This window comes from Rhea pennata, chromosome Z (assembly GCF_028389875.1).
Source record: "Rhea pennata isolate bPtePen1 chromosome Z, bPtePen1.pri, whole genome shotgun sequence".
Lineage (NCBI taxonomy): Eukaryota > Metazoa > Chordata > Aves > Rheiformes > Rheidae > Rhea > Rhea pennata.
In genome coordinates this window covers 6,889,395-6,911,170 of record NC_084702.1, presented here as the reverse complement: position 1 = coordinate 6,911,170, position 21,776 = coordinate 6,889,395, and positions in this window count along the sequence as shown.

Sequence of the window (21,776 nt, the reverse complement as noted above, 5' to 3'; positions counted from 1 at the left end):
GAGCCATTGATTACGCGTAGAGATTATTCATGAGAAGATTCATGAGAGATTCAGCCTGGAAGTTCAAAGCGGGCTTGCAGAACTAATGCTCAGTACCCTTAATATACGTGGTGTCCGTATGCAGCCTCACATTGCTTTAGTCTTTCTCTACTGTGAGGTCCTTTCTTTTAAATTCTGACAGGACTCTGTGCAGGCCTCCTCCAGAGCTGTTCTCTGTTCTGATTGCATAACCCAAAAGAAAGAAGAAAGAGCAGCTTGTGTGCAGATTTCCCCTCCATACAGTTGTCCATAAAGAGTAAATTTCATTTTTAGATTAAAAAAGATGGTCTCAAAGGGAAACTGCAGCAAATATAAACCTCTACACCTCTGAGCACTTTTCTCATTAGGCAGTTCGCATATTCATTTTGGAGCAGTTGCTGCACTGGCAGTTTCCCCTCCCTAATCCAGAATTCTGTCTTCCTTATTAATTCTGTATCTCATCTTCCTTAGAGCTACACCAGTTATGTTTGCTCACAACTAGCTAGAGAGCGGGTTAGTAATCTGTGTTGATGTGCTTGTAATGGGCAAATGTAGCCGTGACGCTGACATCCTAGCCATCGCACGAGCAATGTGGCACCCAAGGACGGTGTGCTCTATGGAAAAGAGAATGTGCCACATCCTGAGCTGTATGTTGTAGCCTCTGCCTCCTCACAACTACCGAGTTGCTGAGCAGCTGTTCTGCAAGGACACACTGAGTAGCTACTTCAAATGGGAGTCCATTCACTGGCTGGTGTTACTACTGTTTAGCCATCCTGATCACCCAACCTGATCTGGTATAGAGAAACTCGGAGAGGGATAGGATCAGCATGGAATCAGCTGCAAGAGCCATCTTGTGCTGGGAAATGACATGGTCAGAACCAAAGGGGTAAATTCAGCTGTATGTTGAATTTTGATTCATAAAGTTTGGTCACTTCTGGATAAGGAAGGGAAGTGAGGACTCTGACTGGTGTTATGCGGAAACGAGCATGTCTACGGCATGCCGCTGTCCAGCATAATTCAGCTAAAGAACTCTGCTTTCCTCCAGGGCTGCTGATGCCTCAGGCACTTCAAACGTCCACGGATCTGATGGGACAGAGGAGAAGTGGAGTTCAAGCTGCAGAAAGCTGCTAACCAGCCCAAATACGAGAATTTCACTGGCTAGAAGAGGCAAAGTAAGCCACTCGTTTGTGGCCAGCTCAGGATTTGGGCTCCTAGAGTACAGGAGAGAAGTGAAGCGGCTGATGACAGCCTGCTCGGGTTTATTAGCCAAGAGAGTATGGCAGACTATTGCCAAGAATTCCCTGACAGTAAGGATGTTAATTTACTAGCTTGCTCGGATTTCTCTGGTGTCAGGAGCTTGGCAAATATGAGTGGAGGTAAATTGCTTGGCGTAACGAGACATCTACACAGTCACACACACTAGCCATTAGCACATCTAACCTCAATGATGGGCTGGCCTGGGAGGTCATGGTGCTATTGCTCTTGAGCTACCAAAGCGCAGGACCTTCTGCGGTGAGAGGCCTGGTGCTGGACAAAACCCAGTTAATTAGATACTCCTGCTCCTGGAGGGTCACAGTCTCCACAGTGGCAGGCTCCTGCAGTCTAGCTTGGCTTTGCTCTGCCCCACTCTCCACCTCCACATCTCATTCCTAGCTGCGAGAGTTCTGCTAGCCCAGGCCCTTTGTTTCCTGGGAAGGAAAATCCCGTTTTCTGGCCAGCGATTTGTGCCACAGGTGTTGGGGTAGGGTAGAGAAGGGGGCAGGGTAGGTAGCCACAGGAGGAAAGCACTTTGGGCTGGGAGTTTAATGGGTCCAGAGGACGGAAGCAGGTACTAGCCTCCCTCTTGCTGAAGCAAGGCTTAGCACTATCTCTATCTTGCACCAAAGCCACAGAGTAAACATCTTGAGATAAGGGACAAACAACTGTCTCTGCGAGAGAGGGAGGCGAAAGACAGCTCCTGAGAATCCCTCCCCAGAAGCTCCTGTAACACAGAGTCAGCTTAAATCCTCAGCTTGGACCATGGAACCGCCACCATAGCCCAGTGCTTACACGAATTTCAAGGCCACCCTCATGCTAACGCTTTGGCCAGGGTCACAGATCTCCACAGAATAAATCTTCCCCTAGACCTCTCGTGAGGTCCCAGGCACAGGCCTGGGAAGCTGGTACCCAGGTGCAGAAGAACGGGTCCGTGGCAGCAATCAGGCACCCACAACCCGTGCGGTGGAAATACCGACAGATTGATTGAATGCTACCTGGCGTCGGAAATGATATGTTGTGATTGCTAATCGTTGCCGCACGCCGAGACAGCTGTTGACGTACAACGCGCAGGGGCAATGGTGGTACAGGCATTAACCTTGTGGTTTGCAGTACTCCCCTGAGCAGTAACTACTCAGTCAGAGGAAGGGTCACACTTCAGAAATCATGACGTTCAGGTGTAACATGGGTCTTCCATCCAAGCCACAGGCCAGCAGCTCGCTGGAGCACGTGAGCATATTGTTGAAGGTGGAACCAAACACACGTAGGAAAGCAAGCTCTCCGCAATAACCCTGAGGCACCGTGTGACACTCAGCAACAGCCTCCTGGAACGACCGCAAGGGACCAATTGCAACTCACGCCCTGCCCGTTCCACACCCAGAGGATCCACTCATCATTCAACCCGAAGGAAGCTCTAAGCCCCTCACACTCTCTTGAGGCACCATGCTCCAAGCAGGCATTACCTCTTCCATCAGCCTCACACGACTCAGACTACGGCTGTGTTAGGGCAGAGGTTGTCCGAGGGACGATCGGTAAAGAGCTCTGCCACTTGGCTTGCAGTCTACACCGGGACAGCCTGGATTCCTGCCGTGGGCACAGGTGAAAGGAGCGGCAGGGGCAGACGGAGGCTTGGTCATGGCTTTTTCACACTGCGACACACACCCAGAGGTGCAGTGCTTATGCCAAAACTGCGTCCCCGAACGGGAGGCTGGAGCGGGTGAGGTTGCTTCTGGTCTGCCCCACCGAGGTGGCAGGAGGTTGCTCATGGGGGGCTGCCGCACAAAGTGCTGCTTGGCTGCGGTGGCCGGCAGAGGCTGCCCAGCAGCAGCAAGGCGGCGCTACCCGGAGGGCACCTGCCTGGGCGGCAGCAGGGCCCTTGTCCCCGCTCTTTGTGACAGCCGCAGAACTGCCGGGTGCCAGGGCGGCCGCAGCCCCGCCATGCCCAGCAGCACGGGGACGACACAGCGTGGCAGTGTGCGGAGCTGCAGCAGGAGCAGTTGCGGCTCGTCCGCGGCTTTTCCGGCAGCCGCAGGCCCTCGGCAGGGCCCAGGGCTTTCCCCGCAAGATCCCCTCACGGCAGCAGCAAGAGCGATGGTGCTGGGGCTTGGCAGCTCCGCAGGACCCTCGGCGGCCCCGCAGCAGCAGCAGCAGCATAGAGGTCCCCGGCAGAGCAGCTCTCTGCCGGAGCCCCACGAGGTTTGCACACCTGCGCTGCACCAGGCAGGTGAGTGAGCCGGCGCTGCGGGGCACCCCAGTTCGGGGGGCGCTGAGCCCGCCCGGCTCTGCCGTGGCCTCCTGTCTGCTGCAGCCCGTGCCTGGGGGCACCAAGCCAGGTGGGTGCTGGGGCTCGCTGGGGCTGCAAGCTGGGGCTCTGCGATTGGCACCAGCCAGCCCCAGGATGCCCCCGGGGGCGACAGGAGCCCCGGGCACCGGGATCCTGCTCCAGGGCCCGTGGCACAGGCAGCCAGAGGCCGCTCAGCTCGCAGCAGCAAGTGCTGCTGCAGGGCAGGGACAGCTTTGGGCTGTCTGCAAGAGAGGTCCCAGCCCGGGGACACCGGCAGCATTTCTCAACCTCGCTGCTCTCCAGCTTCGCCCCTGCCTGCTGGGGGGTCCTTTGCTCTGCTCTCTGCTGCCAGCACCTACAGCTCTCCCTCTTCTCTCTCTCTGCTGGAGCCAGGTTCTTCTGCCTGCAGCCGGATGGGGGTGCCAGCAGAGCAGCAGGAAGCTCCGCAGCCCAGCCAGGCCTTTCCCAGAGCCACAGGACAGGTATGGACAGACCCGGACACCTGCTTTGTGCCCACACCTCTCACCGGCTCCTTCTGTGCTCGCACAGGCCTTCCTGGAGGCATCCCACACCAGCATGGCATCATCTCCCTTTGCTTGGTCCCTGCAGGCTCCGAGCGCTCTGGATGATGTGCTGCAGGCGATGCTGGTTGATTCGCACACCTCCAGCATCCGGGAGCTGCAGAATGCACTGCAGGTCTGCCTGCAGTACAGGGACTGCGCTTCCCATGGCTCTGTCTCTCACGCTGAAGGAACGGGACCCCTCCAAACTGAGCACCCCACACATTCCACTCCACCCTCGCCAGACCTGGCAACACAGAGCACGCTGCAGCACAGCGGCCAGCTCCCTCAGAGAGGCTTCTGCACCATGCCCCTCTTTCTGACCGCTCCCTGTCTCTTGGGTACGGGCACAGGCCAGCCCCCCTCCTCACAGGGCTTTGGTGCGGTGGCAAAGGGCTGCTCACCGCCCCTCCTCAGCAACAGCCTCTGCTCCTCCCAAACCTTGCCCTGGCACCAAAGCACTGTGAGGAGTTGCACCCTCCTCTGCTCTGCTCTCGAGGACCAGGGCATCAGCTGGGGGGCTGCGGATGCTCTGCACTACCTCTACAGATTGCTCGGCAGCGAGAGAGGAAGACGAAGTGCCATGGCTTGGGGCCCTCCGGGCACAGACAGGTGCCCAAGCAAAGCGCTGCGCTACCTTGCCACTCTCCTCAGCTCCAGGAAGCAGCAAGAAACCCTTCCAGGCTGCAGCACGGCAGCAGCTGTGCTGCATTCGCCCCAGGGCCCAGGCAGCCCAGCACCTCCGGGGCATGGGGGAAGCCTGACCCATGTAGCTCTCCCCTCTCAGGGCTCTGGTCCTACTGCAGATGGGAAAATGCCATTGAACTTACCGCCTGGTCTGGATCCCGGGAAGCAACTTCCCCTCTCCAACTTTGACAGCGCTTAGATCCTCCCAGCGAACTCTGCTGCTCCCCATATACTATTGACCTGCTCTGGTGCTGCCAGCCATGCGTTGCTCCCCACCCCTTTCTGGCTCCCATCTCATCATTTCTAGCATGACTGTCCTTGCCGGGAAAAAGCTGCTCCTTCTAACCAGTCCCATCCTCTCTTGCTTCTGCTCCCTCAGTGCTTTTCAGCATCCCACCACGCACCACTCTGAAAGGGTCTTTTTCCAGGGAGAGGCCTCTGCTCTCAGCGGTCGGACTGCCTGATCACAAATTTCTGTGGGCTGAAGGCATAACTGTAGTAACCTGTGGCAGCCTGTGTGTTCCTAATGTTCACTGAAAGGTATATTCCATGATTGCCTCCCTTTTCTCCTTGCTGCATCACTGCACAAAACTAACCCATTTTAACGGAACTACATACTATTTCCTAACCACGTCTCAACGGTGTCCGCTGCAAATATCCTGAGTTTGAAACTCAATGCATTATTCTAGCTAACTGGCCTGCAAACTCGCCTCTACTCACAGCCTGAGCCGGAGTCTGCCCATCTTCCACACCCCATTCCGGGCTAAAGGTGACAGAAAGCAAATTTTGCCTCTAGGGACACTTGGAACTCCCCAGTGCCTGGCGTTTAGGTCTTTCTGAAGGAAGAGAACAGACCATCTATACAGCAGCTAACAGGAGTAATAGCGGTGCCATGCAGCAGCCTGGTCTGTGAGCCATTGATTACGCGTAGAGATTATTCACGAGAAGATTCATGAGAGATTCAGCCTGGAAGTTCAAAGCGGGCTTGCAGAACTAATGCTCAGTACCCTTAATATACGTGGTGTCCGTATGCAGCCTCACATTGCTTTAGTCTTTCTCTACTGTGAGGTCCTTTCTTTTAAATTCTGACAGGACTCTGTGCAGGCCTCCTCCAGAGCTGTTCTCTGTTCTGATTGCATAACCCAAAAGAAAGAAGAAAGAGCAGCTTGTGTGCAGATTTCCCCTCCATACAGTTGTCCATAAAGAGTAAATTTCATTTTTAGATTAAAAAAGATGGTCTCAAAGGGAAACTGCAGCAAATATAAACCTCTACACCTCTGAGCACTTTTCTCATTAGGCAGTTCGCATATTCATTTTGGAGCAGTTGCTGCACTGGCAGTTTCCCCTCCCTAATCCAGAATTCTGTCTTCCTTATTAATTCTGTATCTCATCTTCCTTAGAGCTACACCAGTTATGTTTGCTCACAACTAGCTAGAGAGCGGGTTAGTAATCTGTGTTGATGTGCTTGTAATGGGCAAATGTAGCCGTGACGCTGACATCCTAGCCATCGCACGAGCAATGTGGCACCCAAGGACGGTGTGCTCTATGGAAAAGAGAATGTGCCACATCCTGAGCTGTATGTTGTAGCCTCTGCCTCCTCACAACTACCGAGTTGTTGAGCAGCTGTTCTGCAAGGACACACTGAGTAGCTACTTCAAATGGGAGTCCATTCACTGGCTGGTGTTACTACTGTTTAGCCATCCTGATCACCCAACCTGATCTGGTATAGAGAAACTCGGAGAGGGATAGGATCAGCATGGAATCAGCTGCAAGAGCCATCTTGCGCTGGGAAATGACATGGTCAGAACCAAAGGGGTAAATTCAGCTGTATGTTGAATTTTGATTCATAAAGTTTGGTCACTTCTGGATAAGGAAGGGAAGTGAGGACTCTGACTGGTGTTTTGCGGAAACGAGAATGTCTACGGCATGCCGCTGTCCAGCATAATTCAGCTAAAGAACTCTGCTTTCCTCCAGGGCTGCTGATGCCTCAGGCACTTCAAACGTCCACGGATCTGATGGGACAGAGGAGAAGTGGAGTTCAAGCTGCAGAAAGCTGCTAACCAGCCCAAATACGAGAATTTCACTGGCTAGAAGAGGCAAAGTAAGCCACTCGTTTGTGGCCAGCTCAGGATTTGGGCTCCTAGAGTACAGGAGAGAAGTGAAGCGGCTGATGACAGCCTGCTCGGGTTTATTAGCCAAGAGAGTATGGCAGACTATTGCCAAGAATTCCCTGACAGTAAGGATGTTAATTTACTAGCTTGCTCGGATTTCTCTGGTGTCAGGAGCTTGGCAAATATGAGTGGAGGTAAATTGCTTGGCGTAACGAGACATCTACACAGTCACACACACTAGCCATTAGCACATCTAACCTCAGTGATGGGCTGGCCTGGGAGGTCATGGTGCTATTGCTCTTGAGCTACCAAAGCGCAGGACCTTCTGCGGTGAGAGGCCTGGTGCTGGACAAAACCCAGTTAATTAGATACTCCTGCTCCTGGAGGGTCACAGTCTCCACAGTGGCAGGCTCCTGCAGTCTAGCTTGGCTTTGCTCTGCCCCACTCTCCACCTCCACATCTCATTCCTAGCTGCGAGAGTTCTGCTAGCCCAGGCCCTTTGTTTCCTGGGAAGGAAAATCCCGTTTTCTGGCCAGCGATTTGTGCCACAGGTGTTGGGGTAGGGTAGAGAAGGGGGCAGGGTAGGTAGCCACAGGAGGAAAGCACTTTGGGCTGGGAGTTTAATGGGTCCAGAGGACGGAAGCAGGTACTAGCCTCCCTCTTGCTGAAGCAAGGCTTAGCACTATCTCTATCTTGCACCAAAGCCACAGAGTAAACATCTTGAGATAAGGGACAAACAACTGTCTCTGCGAGAGAGGGAGGCGAAAGACAGCTCCTGAGAATCCCTCCCCAGAAGCTCCTGTAACACAGAGTCAGCTTAAATCCTCAGCTTGGACCATGGAACCGCCACCATAGCCCAGTGCTTACACGAATTTCAAGGCCACCCTCATGCTAACGCTTTGGCCAGGGTCACAGATCTCCACAGAATAAATCTTCCCCTAGACCTCTCGTGAGGTCCCAGGCACAGGCCTGGGAAGCTGGTACCCAGGTGCAGAAGAACGGGTCCGTGGCAGCAATCAGGCACCCACAACCCGTGCGGTGGAAATACCGACAGATTGATTGAATGCTACCTGGCGTCGGAAATGATATGTTGTGATTGCTAATCGTTGCCGCACGCCGAGACAGCTGTTGACGTACAACGCGCAGGGGCAATGGTGGTACAGGCATTAACCTTGTGGTTTGCAGTACTCCCCTGAGCAGTAACTACTCAGTCAGAGGAAGGGTCACACTTCAGAAATCATGACGTTCAGGTGTAACATGGGTCTTCCATCCAAGCCACAGGCCAGCAGCTCGCTGGAGCACGTGAGCATATTGTTGAAGGTGGAACCAAACACACGTAGGAAAGCAAGCTCTCCGCAATAACCCTGAGGCACCGTGTGACACTCAGCAACAGCCTCCTGGAACGACCGCAAGGGACCAATTGCAACTCACGCCCTGCCCGTTCCACACCCAGAGGATCCACTCATCATTCAACCCGAAGGAAGCTCTAAGCCCCTCACACTCTCTTGAGGCACCATGCTCCAAGCAGGCATTACCTCTTCCATCAGCCTCACAGAGCTCAGACTACGGCTGTGTTAGGGCAGAGGTTGTCCGAGGGACGATCGGTAAAGAGCTCTGCCACTTGGCTTGCAGTCTACACCGGGACAGCCTGGATTCCTGCCGTGGGCACAGGTGAAAGGAGCGGCAGGGGCAGACGGAGGCTTGGTCATGGCTTTTTCACACTGCGACACACACCCAGAGGTGCAGTGCTTATGCCAAAACTGCGTCCCCGAACGGGAGGCTGGAGCGGGTGAGGTTGCTTCTGGTCTGCCCCACCGAGGTGGCAGGAGGTTGCTCATGGGGGGCTGCCGCACAAAGTGCTGCTTGGCTGCGGTGGCCGGCGGAGGCTGCCCAGCAGCAGCAAGGCGGCGCTACCCGGAGGGCACCTGCCTGGGCGGCAGCAGGGCCCTTGTCCCCGCTCTTTGTGACAGCCGCAGAACTGCCGGGTGCCAGGGCGGCCGCAGCCCCGCCATGCCCAGCAGCACGGGGACGACACAGCGTGGCAGTGTGCGGAGCTGCAGCAGGAGCAGTTGCGGCTCGTCCGCGGCTTTTCCGGCAGCCGCAGGCCCTCGGCAGGGCCCAGGGCTTTCCCCGCAAGATCCCCTCACGGCAGCAGCAAGAGCGATGGTGCTGGGGCTTGGCAGCTCCGCAGGACCCTCGGCGGCCCCGCAGCAGCAGCAGCAGCATAGAGGTCCCCGGCAGAGCAGCTCTCTGCCGGAGCCCCACGAGGTTTGCACACCTGCGCTGCACCAGGCAGGTGAGTGAGCCGGCGCTGCGGGGCACCCCAGTTCGGGGGGCGCTGAGCCCGCCCGGCTCTGCCGTGGCCTCCTGTCTGCTGCAGCCCGTGCCTGGGGGCACCAAGCCAGGTGGGTGCTGGGGCTCGCTGGGGCTGCAAGCTGGGGCTCTGCGATTGGCACCAGCCAGCCCCAGGATGCCCCCGGGGGCGACAGGAGCCCCGGGCACCGGGATCCTGCTCCAGGGCCCGCGGCACAGGCAGCCAGAGGCCGCTCAGCTCGCAGCAGCAAGTGCTGCTGCAGGGCAGGGACAGCTTTGGGCTGTCTGCAAGAGAGGTCCCAGCCCGGGGACACCGGCAGCATTTCTCAACCTCGCTGCTCTCCAGCTTCGCCCCTGCCTGCTGGGGGGTCCTTTGCTCTGCTCTCTGCTGCCAGCACCTACAGCTCTCCCTCTTCTCTCTCTCTGCTGGAGCCAGGTTCTTCTGCCTGCAGCCGGATGGGGGTGCCAGCAGAGCAGCAGGAAGCTCCGCAGCCCAGCCAGGCCTTTCCCAGAGCCACAGGACAGGTATGGACAGACCCGGACACCTGCTTTGTGCCCACACCTCTCACCGGCTCCTTCTGTGCTCGCACAGGCCTTCCTGGAGGCATCCCACACCAGCATGGCATCATCTCCCTTTGCTTGGTCCCTGCAGGCTCCGAGCGCTCTGGATGATGTGCTGCAGGCGATGCTGGTTGATTCGCACACCTCCAGCATCCGGGAGCTGCAGAATGCACTGCAGGTCTGCCTGCAGTACAGGGACTGCGCTTCCCATGGCTCTGTCTCTCACGCTGAAGGAACGGGACCCCTCCAAACTGAGCACCCCACACATTCCACTCCACCCTCGCCAGACCTGGCAACACAGAGCACGCTGCAGCACAGCGGCCAGCTCCCTCAGAGAGGCTTCTGCACCATGCCCCTCTTTCTGACCGCTCCCTGTCTCTTGGGTACGGGCACAGGCCAGCCCCCCTCCTCACAGGGCTTTGGTGCGGTGGCAAAGGGCTGCTCACCGCCCCTCCTCAGCAACAGCCTCTGCTCCTCCCAAACCTTGCCCTGGCACCAAAGCACTGTGAGGAGTTGCACCCTCCTCTGCTCTGCTCTCGAGGACCAGGGCATCAGCTGGGGGGCTGCGGATGCTCTGCACTACCTCTACAGATTGCTCGGCAGCGAGAGAGGAAGACGAAGTGCCATGGCTTGGGGCCCTCCGGGCACAGACAGGTGCCCAAGCAAAGCGCTGCGCTACCTTGCCACTCTCCTCAGCTCCAGGAAGCAGCAAGAAACCCTTCCAGGCTGCAGCACGGCAGCAGCTGTGCTGCATTCGCCCCAGGGCCCAGGCAGCCCAGCACCTCCGGGGCATGGGGGAAGCCTGACCCATGTAGCTCTCCCCTCTCAGGGCTCTGGTCCTACTGCAGATGGGAAAATGCCATTGAACTTACCGCCTGGTCTGGATCCCGGGAAGCAACTTCCCCTCTCCAACTTTGACAGCGCTTAGATCCTCCCAGCGAACTCTGCTGCTCCCCATATACTATTGACCTGCTCTGGTGCTGCCAGCCATGCGTTGCTCCCCACCCCTTTCTGGCTCCCATCTCATCATTTCTAGCATGACTGTCCTTGCCGGGAAAAAGCTGCTCCTTCTAACCAGTCCCATCCTCTCTTGCTTCTGCTCCCTCAGTGCTTTTCAGCATCCCACCACGCACCACTCTGAAAGGGTCTTTTTCCAGGGAGAGGCCTCTGCTCTCAGCGGTCGGACTGCCTGATCACAAATTTCTGTGGGCTGAAGGCATAACTGTAGTAACCTGTGGCAGCCTGTGTGTTCCTAATGTTCACTGAAAGGTATATTCCATGATTGCCTCCCTTTTCTCCTTGCTGCATCACTGCACAAAACTAACCCATTTTAACGGAACTACATACTATTTCCTAACCACGTCTCAACGGTGTCCGCTGCAAATATCCTGAGTTTGAAACTCAATGCATTATTCTAGCTAACTGGCCTGCAAACTCGCCTCTACTCACAGCCTGAGCCGGAGTCTGCCCATCTTCCACACCCCATTCCGGGCTAAAGGTGACAGAAAGCAAATTTTGCCTCTAGGGACACTTGGAACTCCCCAGTGCCTGGCGTTTAGGTCTTTCTGAAGGAAGAGAACAGACCATCTATACAGCAGCTAACAGGAGTAATAGCGGTGCCATGCAGCAGCCTGGTCTGTGAGCCATTGATTACGCGTAGAGATTATTCATGAGAAGATTCATGAGAGATTCAGCCTGGAAGTTCAAAGCGGGCTTGCAGAACTAATGCTCAGTACCCTTAATATACGTGGTGTCCGTATGCAGCCTCACATTGCTTTAGTCTTTCTCTACTGTGAGGTCCTTTCTTTTAAATTCTGACAGGACTCTGTGCAGGCCTCCTCCAGAGCTGTTCTCTGTTCTGATTGCATAACCCAAAAGAAAGAAGAAAGAGCAGCTTGTGTGCAGATTTCCCCTCCATACAGTTGTCCATAAAGAGTAAATTTCATTTTTAGATTAAAAAAGATGGTCTCAAAGGGAAACTGCAGCAAATATAAACCTCTACACCTCTGAGCACTTTTCTCATTAGGCAGTTCGCATATTCATTTTGGAGCAGTTGCTGCACTGGCAGTTTCCCCTCCCTAATCCAGAATTCTGTCTTCCTTATTAATTCTGTATCTCATCTTCCTTAGAGCTACACCAGTTATGTTTGCTCACAACTAGCTAGAGAGCGGGTTAGTAATCTGTGTTGATGTGCTTGTAATGGGCAAATGTAGCCGTGACGCTGACATCCTAGCCATCGCATGAGCAATGTGGCACCCAAGGACGGTGTGCTCTATGGAAAAGAGAATGTGCCACATCCTGAGCTGTATGTTGTAGCCTCTGCCTCCTCACAACTACCGAGTTGTTGAGCAGCTGTTCTGCAAGGACACACTGAGTAGCTACTTCAAATGGGAGTCCATTCACTGGCTGGTGTTACTACTGTTTAGCCATCCTGATCACCCAACCTGATCTGGTATAGAGAAACTCGGAGAGGGATAGGATCAGCATGGAATCAGCTGCAAGAGCCATCTTGCGCTGGGAAATGACATGGTCAGAACCAAAGGGGTAAATTCAGCTGTATGTTGAATTTTGATTCATAAAGTTTGGTCACTTCTGGATAAGGAAGGGAAGTGAGGACTCTGACTGGTGTTTTGCGGAAACGAGAATGTCTACGGCATGCCGCTGTCCAGCATAATTCAGCTAAAGAACTCTGCTTTCCTCCAGGGCTGCTGATGCCTCAGGCACTTCAAACGTCCACGGATCTGATGGGACAGAGGAGAAGTGGAGTTCAAGCTGCAGAAAGCTGCTAACCAGCCCAAATACGAGAATTTCACTGGCTAGAAGAGGCAAAGTAAGCCACTCGTTTGTGGCCAGCTCAGGATTTGGGCTCCTAGAGTACAGGAGAGAAGTGAAGCGGCTGATGACAGCCTGCTCGGGTTTATTAGCCAAGAGAGTATGGCAGACTATTGCCAAGAATTCCCTGACAGTAAGGATGTTAATTTACTAGCTTGCTCGGATTTCTCTGGTGTCAGGAGCTTGGCAAATATGAGTGGAGGTAAATTGCTTGGCGTAACGAGACATCTACACAGTCACACACACTAGCCATTAGCACATCTAACCTCAGTGATGGGCTGGCCTGGGAGGTCATGGTGCTATTGCTCTTGAGCTACCAAAGCGCAGGACCTTCTGCGGTGAGAGGCCTGGTGCTGGACAAAACCCAGTTAATTAGATACTCCTGCTCCTGGAGGGTCACAGTCTCCACAGTGGCAGGCTCCTGCAGTCTAGCTTGGCTTTGCTCTGCCCCACTCTCCACCTCCACATCTCATTCCTAGCTGCGAGAGTTCTGCTAGCCCAGGCCCTTTGTTTCCTGGGAAGGAAAATCCCGTTTTCTGGCCAGCGATTTGTGCCACAGGTGTTGGGGTAGGGTAGAGAAGGGGGCAGGGTAGGTAGCCACAGGAGGAAAGCACTTTGGGCTGGGAGTTTAATGGGTCCAGAGGACGGAAGCAGGTACTAGCCTCCCTCTTGCTGAAGCAAGGCTTAGCACTATCTCTATCTTGCACCAAAGCCACAGAGTAAACATCTTGAGATAAGGGACAAACAACTGTCTCTGCGAGAGAGGGAGGCGAAAGACAGCTCCTGAGAATCCCTCCCCAGAAGCTCCTGTAACACAGAGTCAGCTTAAATCCTCAGCTTGGACCATGGAACCGCCACCATAGCCCAGTGCTTACACGAATTTCAAGGCCACCCTCATGCTAACGCTTTGGCCAGGGTCACAGATCTCCACAGAATAAATCTTCCCCTAGACCTCTCGTGAGGTCCCAGGCACAGGCCTGGGAAGCTGGTACCCAGGTGCAGAAGAACGGGTCCGTGGCAGCAATCAGGCACCCACAACCCGTGCGGTGGAAATACCGACAGATTGATTGAATGCTACCTGGCGTCGGAAATGATATGTTGTGATTGCTAATCGTTGCCGCACGCCGAGACAGCTGTTGACGTACAACGCGCAGGGGCAATGGTGGTACAGGCATTAACCTTGTGGTTTGCAGTACTCCCCTGAGCAGTAACTACTCAGTCAGAGGAAGGGTCACACTTCAGAAATCATGACGTTCAGGTGTAACATGGGTCTTCCATCCAAGCCACAGGCCAGCAGCTCGCTGGAGCACGTGAGCATATTGTTGAAGGTGGAACCAAACACACGTAGGAAAGCAAGCTCTCCGCAATAACCCTGAGGCACCGTGTGACACTCAGCAACAGCCTCCTGGAACGACCGCAAGGGACCAATTGCAACTCACGCCCTGCCCGTTCCACACCCAGAGGATCCACTCATCATTCAACCCGAAGGAAGCTCTAAGCCCCTCACACTCTCTTGAGGCACCATGCTCCAAGCAGGCATTACCTCTTCCATCAGCCTCACAGAGCTCAGACTACGGCTGTGTTAGGGCAGAGGTTGTCCGAGGGACGATCGGTAAAGAGCTCTGCCACTTGGCTTGCAGTCTACACCGGGACAGCCTGGATTCCTGCCGTGGGCACAGGTGAAAGGAGCGGCAGGGGCAGACGGAGGCTTGGTCATGGCTTTTTCACACTGCGACACACACCCAGAGGTGCAGTGCTTATGCCAAAACTGCGTCCCCGAACGGGAGGCTGGAGCGGGTGAGGTTGCTTCTGGTCTGCCCCACCGAGGTGGCAGGAGGTTGCTCATGGGGGGCTGCCGCACAAAGTGCTGCTTGGCTGCGGTGGCCGGCGGAGGCTGCCCAGCAGCAGCAAGGCGGCGCTACCCGGAGGGCACCTGCCTGGGCGGCAGCAGGGCCCTTGTCCCCGCTCTTTGTGACAGCCGCAGAACTGCCGGGTGCCAGGGCGGCCGCAGCCCCGCCATGCCCAGCAGCACGGGGACGACACAGCGTGGCAGTGTGCGGAGCTGCAGCAGGAGCAGTTGCGGCTCGTCCGCGGCTTTTCCGGCAGCCGCAGGCCCTCGGCAGGGCCCAGGGCTTTCCCCGCAAGATCCCCTCACGGCAGCAGCAAGAGCGATGGTGCTGGGGCTTGGCAGCTCCGCAGGACCCTCGGCGGCCCCGCAGCAGCAGCAGCAGCATAGAGGTCCCCGGCAGAGCAGCTCTCTGCCGGAGCCCCACGAGGTTTGCACACCTGCGCTGCACCAGGCAGGTGAGTGAGCCGGCGCTGCGGGGCACCCCAGTTCGGGGGGCGCTGAGCCCGCCCGGCTCTGCCGTGGCCTCCTGTCTGCTGCAGCCCGTGCCTGGGGGCACCAAGCCAGGTGGGTGCTGGGGCTCGCTGGGGCTGCAAGCTGGGGCTCTGCGATTGGCACCAGCCAGCCCCAGGATGCCCCCGGGGGCGACAGGAGCCCCGGGCACCGGGATCCTGCTCCAGGGCCCGCGGCACAGGCAGCCAGAGGCCGCTCAGCTCGCAGCAGCAAGTGCTGCTGCAGGGCAGGGACAGCTTTGGGCTGTCTGCAAGAGAGGTCCCAGCCCGGGGACACCGGCAGCATTTCTCAACCTCGCTGCTCTCCAGCTTCGCCCCTGCCTGCTGGGGGGTCCTTTGCTCTGCTCTCTGCTGCCAGCACCTACAGCTCTCCCTCTTCTCTCTCTCTGCTGGAGCCAGGTTCTTCTGCCTGCAGCCGGATGGGGGTGCCAGCAGAGCAGCAGGAAGCTCCGCAGCCCAGCCAGGCCTTTCCCAGAGCCACAGGACAGGTATGGACAGACCCGGACACCTGCTTTGTGCCCACACCTCTCACCGGCTCCTTCTGTGCTCGCACAGGCCTTCCTGGAGGCATCCCACACCAGCATGGCATCATCTCCCTTTGCTTGGTCCCTGCAGGCTCCGAGCGCTCTGGATGATGTGCTGCAGGCGATGCTGGTTGATTCGCACACCTCCAGCATCCGGGAGCTGCAGAATGCACTGCAGGTCTGCCTGCAGTACAGGGACTGCGCTTCCCATGGCTCTGTCTCTCACGCTGAAGGAACGGGACCCCTCCAAACTGAGCACCCCACACATTCCACTCCACCCTCGCCAGACCTGGCAACACAGAGCACGCTGCAGCACAGCGGCCAGCTCCCTCAGAGAGGCTTCTGCACCATGCCCCTCTTTCTGACCGCTCCCTGTCTCTTGGGTACGGGCACAGGCCAGCCCCCCTCCTCACAGGGCTTTGGTGCGGTGGCAAAGGGCTGCTCACCGCCCCTCCTCAGCAACAGCCTCTGCTCCTCCCAAACCTTGCCCTGGCACCAAAGCACTGTGAGGAGTTGCACCCTCCTCTGCTCTGCTCTCGAGGACCAGGGCATCAGCTGGGGGGCTGCGGATGCTCTGCACTACCTCTACAGATTGCTCGGCAGCGAGAGAGGAAGACGAAGTGCCATGGCTTGGGGCCCTCCGGGCACAGACAGGTGCCCAAGCAAAGCGCTGCGCTACCTTGCCACTCTCCTCAGCTCCAGGAAGCAGCAAGAAACCCTTCCAGGCTGCAGCACGGCAGCAGCTGTGCTGCATTCGCCCCAGGGCCCAGGCAGCCCAGCACCTCCGGGGCATGGGGGAAGCCTGACCCATGTAGCTCTCCCCTCTCAGGGCTCTGGTCCTACTGCAGATGGGAAAATGCCATTGAACTTACCGCCTGGTCTGGATCCCGGGAAGCAACTTCCCCTCTCCAACTTTGACAGCGCTTAGATCCTCCCAGCGAACTCTGCTGCTCCCCATATACTATTGACCTGCTCTGGTGCTGCCAGCCATGCGTTGCTCCCCACCCCTTTCTGGCTCCCATCTCATCATTTCTAGCATGACTGTCCTTGCCGGGAAAAAGCTGCTCCTTCTAACCAGTCCCATCCTCTCTTGCTTCTGCTCCCTCAGTGCTTTTCAGCATCCCACCACGCACCACTCTGAAAGGGTCTTTTTCCAGGGAGAGGCCTCTGCTCTCAGCGGTCGGACTGCCTGATCACAAATTTCTGTGGGCTGAAGGCATAACTGTAGTAACCTGTGGCAGCCTGTGTGTTCCTAATGTTCACTGAAAGGTATATTCCATGATTGCCTCCCTTTTCTCCTTGCTGCATCACTGCACAAAACTAACCCATTTTAACGGAACTACATACTATTTCCTAACCACGTCTCAACGGTGTCCGCTGCAAATATCCTGAGTTTGAAACTCAATGCATTATTCTAGCTAACTGGCCTGCAAACTCGCCTCTACTCACAGCCTGAGCCGGAGTCTGCCCATCTTCCACACCCCATTCCGGGCTAAAGGTGACAGAAAGCAAATTTTGCCTCTAGGGACACTTGGAACTCCCCAGTGCCTGGCGTTTAGGTCTTTCTGAAGGAAGAGAACAGACCATCTATACAGCAGCTAACAGGAGTAATAGCGGTGCCATGCAGCAGCCTGGTCTGTGAGCCATTGATTACGCGTAGAGATTATTCACGAGAAGATTCATGAGAGATTCAGCCTGGAAGTTCAAAGCGGGCTTGCAGAACTAATGCTCAGTACCCTTAATATACGTGGTGTCCGTATGCAGCCTCACATTGCTTTAGTCTTTCTCTACTGTGAGGTCCTTTCTTTTAAATTCTGACAGGACTCTGTGCAGGCCTCCTCCAGAGCTGTTCTCTGTTCTGATTGCATAACCCAAAAGAAAGAAGAAAGAGCAGCTTGTGTGCAGATTTCCCCTCCATACAGTTGTCCATAAAGAGTAAATTTCATTTTTAGATTAAAAAAGATGGTCTCAAAGGGAAACTGCAGCAAATATAAACCTCTACACCTCTGAGCACTTTTCTCATTAGGCAGTTCGCATATTCATTTTGGAGCAGTTGCTGCACTGGCAGTTTCCCCTCCCTAATCCAGAATTCTGTCTTCCTTATTAATTCTGTATCTCATCTTCCTTAGAGCTACACCAGTTATGTTTGCTCACAACTAGCTAGAGAGCGGGTTAGTAATCTGTGTTGATGTGCTTGTAATGGGCAAATGTAGCCGTGACGCTGACATCCTAGCCATCGCATGAGCAATGTGGCACCCAAGGACGGTGTGCTCTATGGAAAAGAGAATGTGCCACATCCTGAGCTGTATGTTGTAGCCTCTGCCTCCTCACAACTACCGAGTTGTTGAGCAGCTGTTCTGCAAGGACACACTGAGTAGCTACTTCAAATGGGAGTCCATTCACTGGCTGGTGTTACTACTGTTTAGCCATCCTGATCACCCAACCTGATCTGGTATAGAGAAACTCGGAGAGGGATAGGATCAGCATGGAATCAGCTGCAAGAGCCATCTTGCGCTGGGAAATGACATGGTCAGAACCAAAGGGGTAAATTCAGCTGTATGTTGAATTTTGATTCATAAAGTTTGGTCACTTCTGGATAAGGAAGGGAAGTGAGGACTCTGACTGGTGTTATGCGGAAACGAGCATGTCTACGGCATGCCGCTGTCCAGCATAATTCAGCTAAAGAACTCTGCTTTCCTCCAGGGCTGCTGATGCCTCAGGCACTTCAAACGTCCACGGATCTGATGGGACAGAGGAGAAGTGGAGTTCAAGCTGCAGAAAGCTGCTAACCAGCCCAAATACGAGAATTTCACTGGCTAGAAGAGGCAAAGTAAGCCACTCGTTTGTGGCCAGCTCAGGATTTGGGCTCCTAGAGTACAGGAGAGAAGTGAAGCGGCTGATGACAGCCTGCTCGGGTTTATTAGCCAAGAGAGTATGGCAGACTATTGCCAAGAATTCCCTGACAGTAAGGATGTTAATTTACTAGCTTGCTCGGATTTCTCTGGTGTCAGGAGCTTGGCAAATATGAGTGGAGGTAAATTGCTTGGCGTAACGAGACATCTACACAGTCACACACACTAGCCATTAGCACATCTAACCTCAGTGATGGGCTGGCCTGGGAGGTCATGGTGCTATTGCTCTTGAGCTACCAAAGCGCAGGACCTTCTGCGGTGAGAGGCCTGGTGCTGGACAAAACCCAGTTAATTAGATACTCCTGCTCCTGGAGGGTCACAGTCTCCACAGTGGCAGGCTCCTGCAGTCTAGCTTGGCTTTGCTCTGCCCCACTCTCCACCTCCACATCTCATTCCTAGCTGCGAGAGTTCTGCTAGCCCAGGCCCTTTGTTTCCTGGGAAGGAAAATCCCGTTTTCTGGCCAGCGATTTGTGCCACAGGTGTTGGGGTAGGGTAGAGAAGGGGGCAGGGTAGGTAGCCACAGGAGGAAAGCACTTTGGGCTGGGAGTTTAATGGGTCCAGAGGACGGAAGCAGGTACTAGCCTCCCTCTTGCTGAAGCAAGGCTTAGCACTATCTCTATCTTGCACCAAAGCCACAGAGTAAACATCTTGAGATAAGGGACAAACAACTGTCTCTGCGAGAGAGGGAGGCGAAAGACAGCTCCTGAGAATCCCTCCCCAGAAGCTCCTGTAACACAGAGTCAGCTTAAATCCTCAGCTTGGACCATGGAACCGCCACCATAGCCCAGTGCTTACACGAATTTCAAGGCCACCCTCATGCTAACGCTTTGGCCAGGGTCACAGATCTCCACAGAATAAATCTTCCCCTAGACCTCTCGTGAGGTCCCAGGCACAGGCCTGGGAAGCTGGTACCCAGGTGCAGAAGAACGGGTCCGTGGCAGCAATCAGGCACCCACAACCCGTGCGGTGGAAATACCGACAGATTGATTGAATGCTACCTGGCGTCGGAAATGATATGTTGTGATTGCTAATCGTTGCCGCACGCCGAGACAGCTGTTGACGTACAACGCGCAGGGGCAATGGTGGTACAGGCATTAACCTTGTGGTTTGCAGTACTCCCCTGAGCAGTAACTACTCAGTCAGAGGAAGGGTCACACTTCAGAAATCATGACGTTCAGGTGTAACATGGGTCTTCCATCCAAGCCACAGGCCAGCAGCTCGCTGGAGCACGTGAGCATATTGTTGAAGGTGGAACCAAACACACGTAGGAAAGCAAGCTCTCCGCAATAACCCTGAGGCACCGTGTGACACTCAGCAACAGCCTCCTGGAACGACCGCAAGGGACCAATTGCAACTCACGCCCTGCCCGTTCCACACCCAGAGGATCCACTCATCATTCAACCCGAAGGAAGCTCTAAGCCCCTCACACTCTCTTGAGGCACCATGCTCCAAGCAGGCATTACCTCTTCCATCAGCCTCACAGAGCTCAGACTACGGCTGTGTTAGGGCAGAGGTTGTCCGAGGGACGATCGGTAAAGAGCTCTGCCACTTGGCTTGCAGTCTACACCGGGACAGCCTGGATTCCTGCCGTGGGCACAGGTGAAAGGAGCGGCAGGGGCAGACGGAGGCTTGGTCATGGCTTTTTCACACTGCGACACACACCCAGAGGTGCAGTGCTTATGCCAAAACTGCGTCCCCGAACGGGAGGCTGGAGCGGGTGAGGTTGCTTCTGGTCTGCCCCACCGAGGTGGCAGGAGGTTGCTCATGGGGGGCTGCCGCACAAAGTGCTGCTTGGCTGCGGTGGCCGGCGGAGGCTGCCCAGCAGCAGCAAGGCGGCGCTACCCGGAGGGCACCTGCCTGGGCGGCAGCAGGGCCCTTGTCCCCGCTCTTTGTGACAGCCGCAGAACTGCCGGGTGCCAGGGCGGCCGCAGCCCCGCCATGCCCAGCAGCACGGGGACGACACAGCGTGGCAGTGTGCGGAGCTGCAGCAGGAGCAGTTGCGGCTCGTCCGCGGCTTTTCCGGCAGCCGCAGGCCCTCGGCAGGGCCCAGGGCTTTCCCCGCAAGATCCCCTCACGGCAGCAGCAAGAGCGATGGTGCTGGGGCTTGGCAGCTCCGCAGGACCCTCGGCGGCCCCGCAGCAGCAGCAGCAGCATAGAGGTCCCCGGCAGAGCAGCTCTCTGCCGGAGCCCCACGAGGTTTGCACACCTGCGCTGCACCAGGCAGGTGAGTGAGCCGGCGCTGCGGGGCACCCCAGTTCGGGGGGCGCTGAGCCCGCCCGGCTCTGCCGTGGCCTCCTGTCTGCTGCAGCCCGTGCCTGGGGGCACCAAGCCAGGTGGGTGCTGGGGCTCGCTGGGGCTGCAAGCTGGGGCTCTGCGATTGGCACCAGCCAGCCCCAGGATGCCCCCGGGGGCGACAGGAGCCCCGGGCACCGGGATCCTGCTCCAGGGCCCGCGGCACAGGCAGCCAGAGGCCGCTCAGCTCGCAGCAGCAAGTGCTGCTGCAGGGCAGGGACAGCTTTGGGCTGTCTGCAAGAGAGGTCCCAGCCCGGGGACACCGGCAGCATTTCTCAACCTCGCTGCTCTCCAGCTTCGCCCCTGCCTGCTGGGGGGTCCTTTGCTCTGCTCTCTGCTGCCAGCACCTACAGCTCTCCCTCTTCTCTCTCTCTGCTGGAGCCAGGTTCTTCTGCCTGCAGCCGGATGGGGGTGCCAGCAGAGCAGCAGGAAGCTCCGCAGCCCAGCCAGGCCTTTCCCAGAGCCACAGGACAGGTATGGACAGACCCGGACACCTGCTTTGTGCCCACACCTCTCACCGGCTCCTTCTGTGCTCGCACAGGCCTTCCTGGAGGCATCCCACACCAGCATGGCATCATCTCCCTTTGCTTGGTCCCTGCAGGCTCCGAGCGCTCTGGATGATGTGCTGCAGGCGATGCTGGTTGATTCGCACACCTCCAGCATCCGGGAGCTGCAGAATGCACTGCAGGTCTGCCTGCAGTACAGGGACTGCGCTTCCCATGGCTCTGTCTCTCACGCTGAAGGAACGGGACCCCTCCAAACTGAGCACCCCACACATTCCACTCCACCCTCGCCAGACCTGGCAACACAGAGCACGCTGCAGCACAGCGGCCAGCTCCCTCAGAGAGGCTTCTGCACCATGCCCCTCTTTCTGACCGCTCCCTGTCTCTTGGGTACGGGCACAGGCCAGCCCCCCTCCTCACAGGGCTTTGGTGCGGTGGCAAAGGGCTGCTCACCGCCCCTCCTCAGCAACAGCCTCTGCTCCTCCCAAACCTTGCCCTGGCACCAAAGCACTGTGAGGAGTTGCACCCTCCTCTGCTCTGCTCTCGAGGACCAGGGCATCAGCTGGG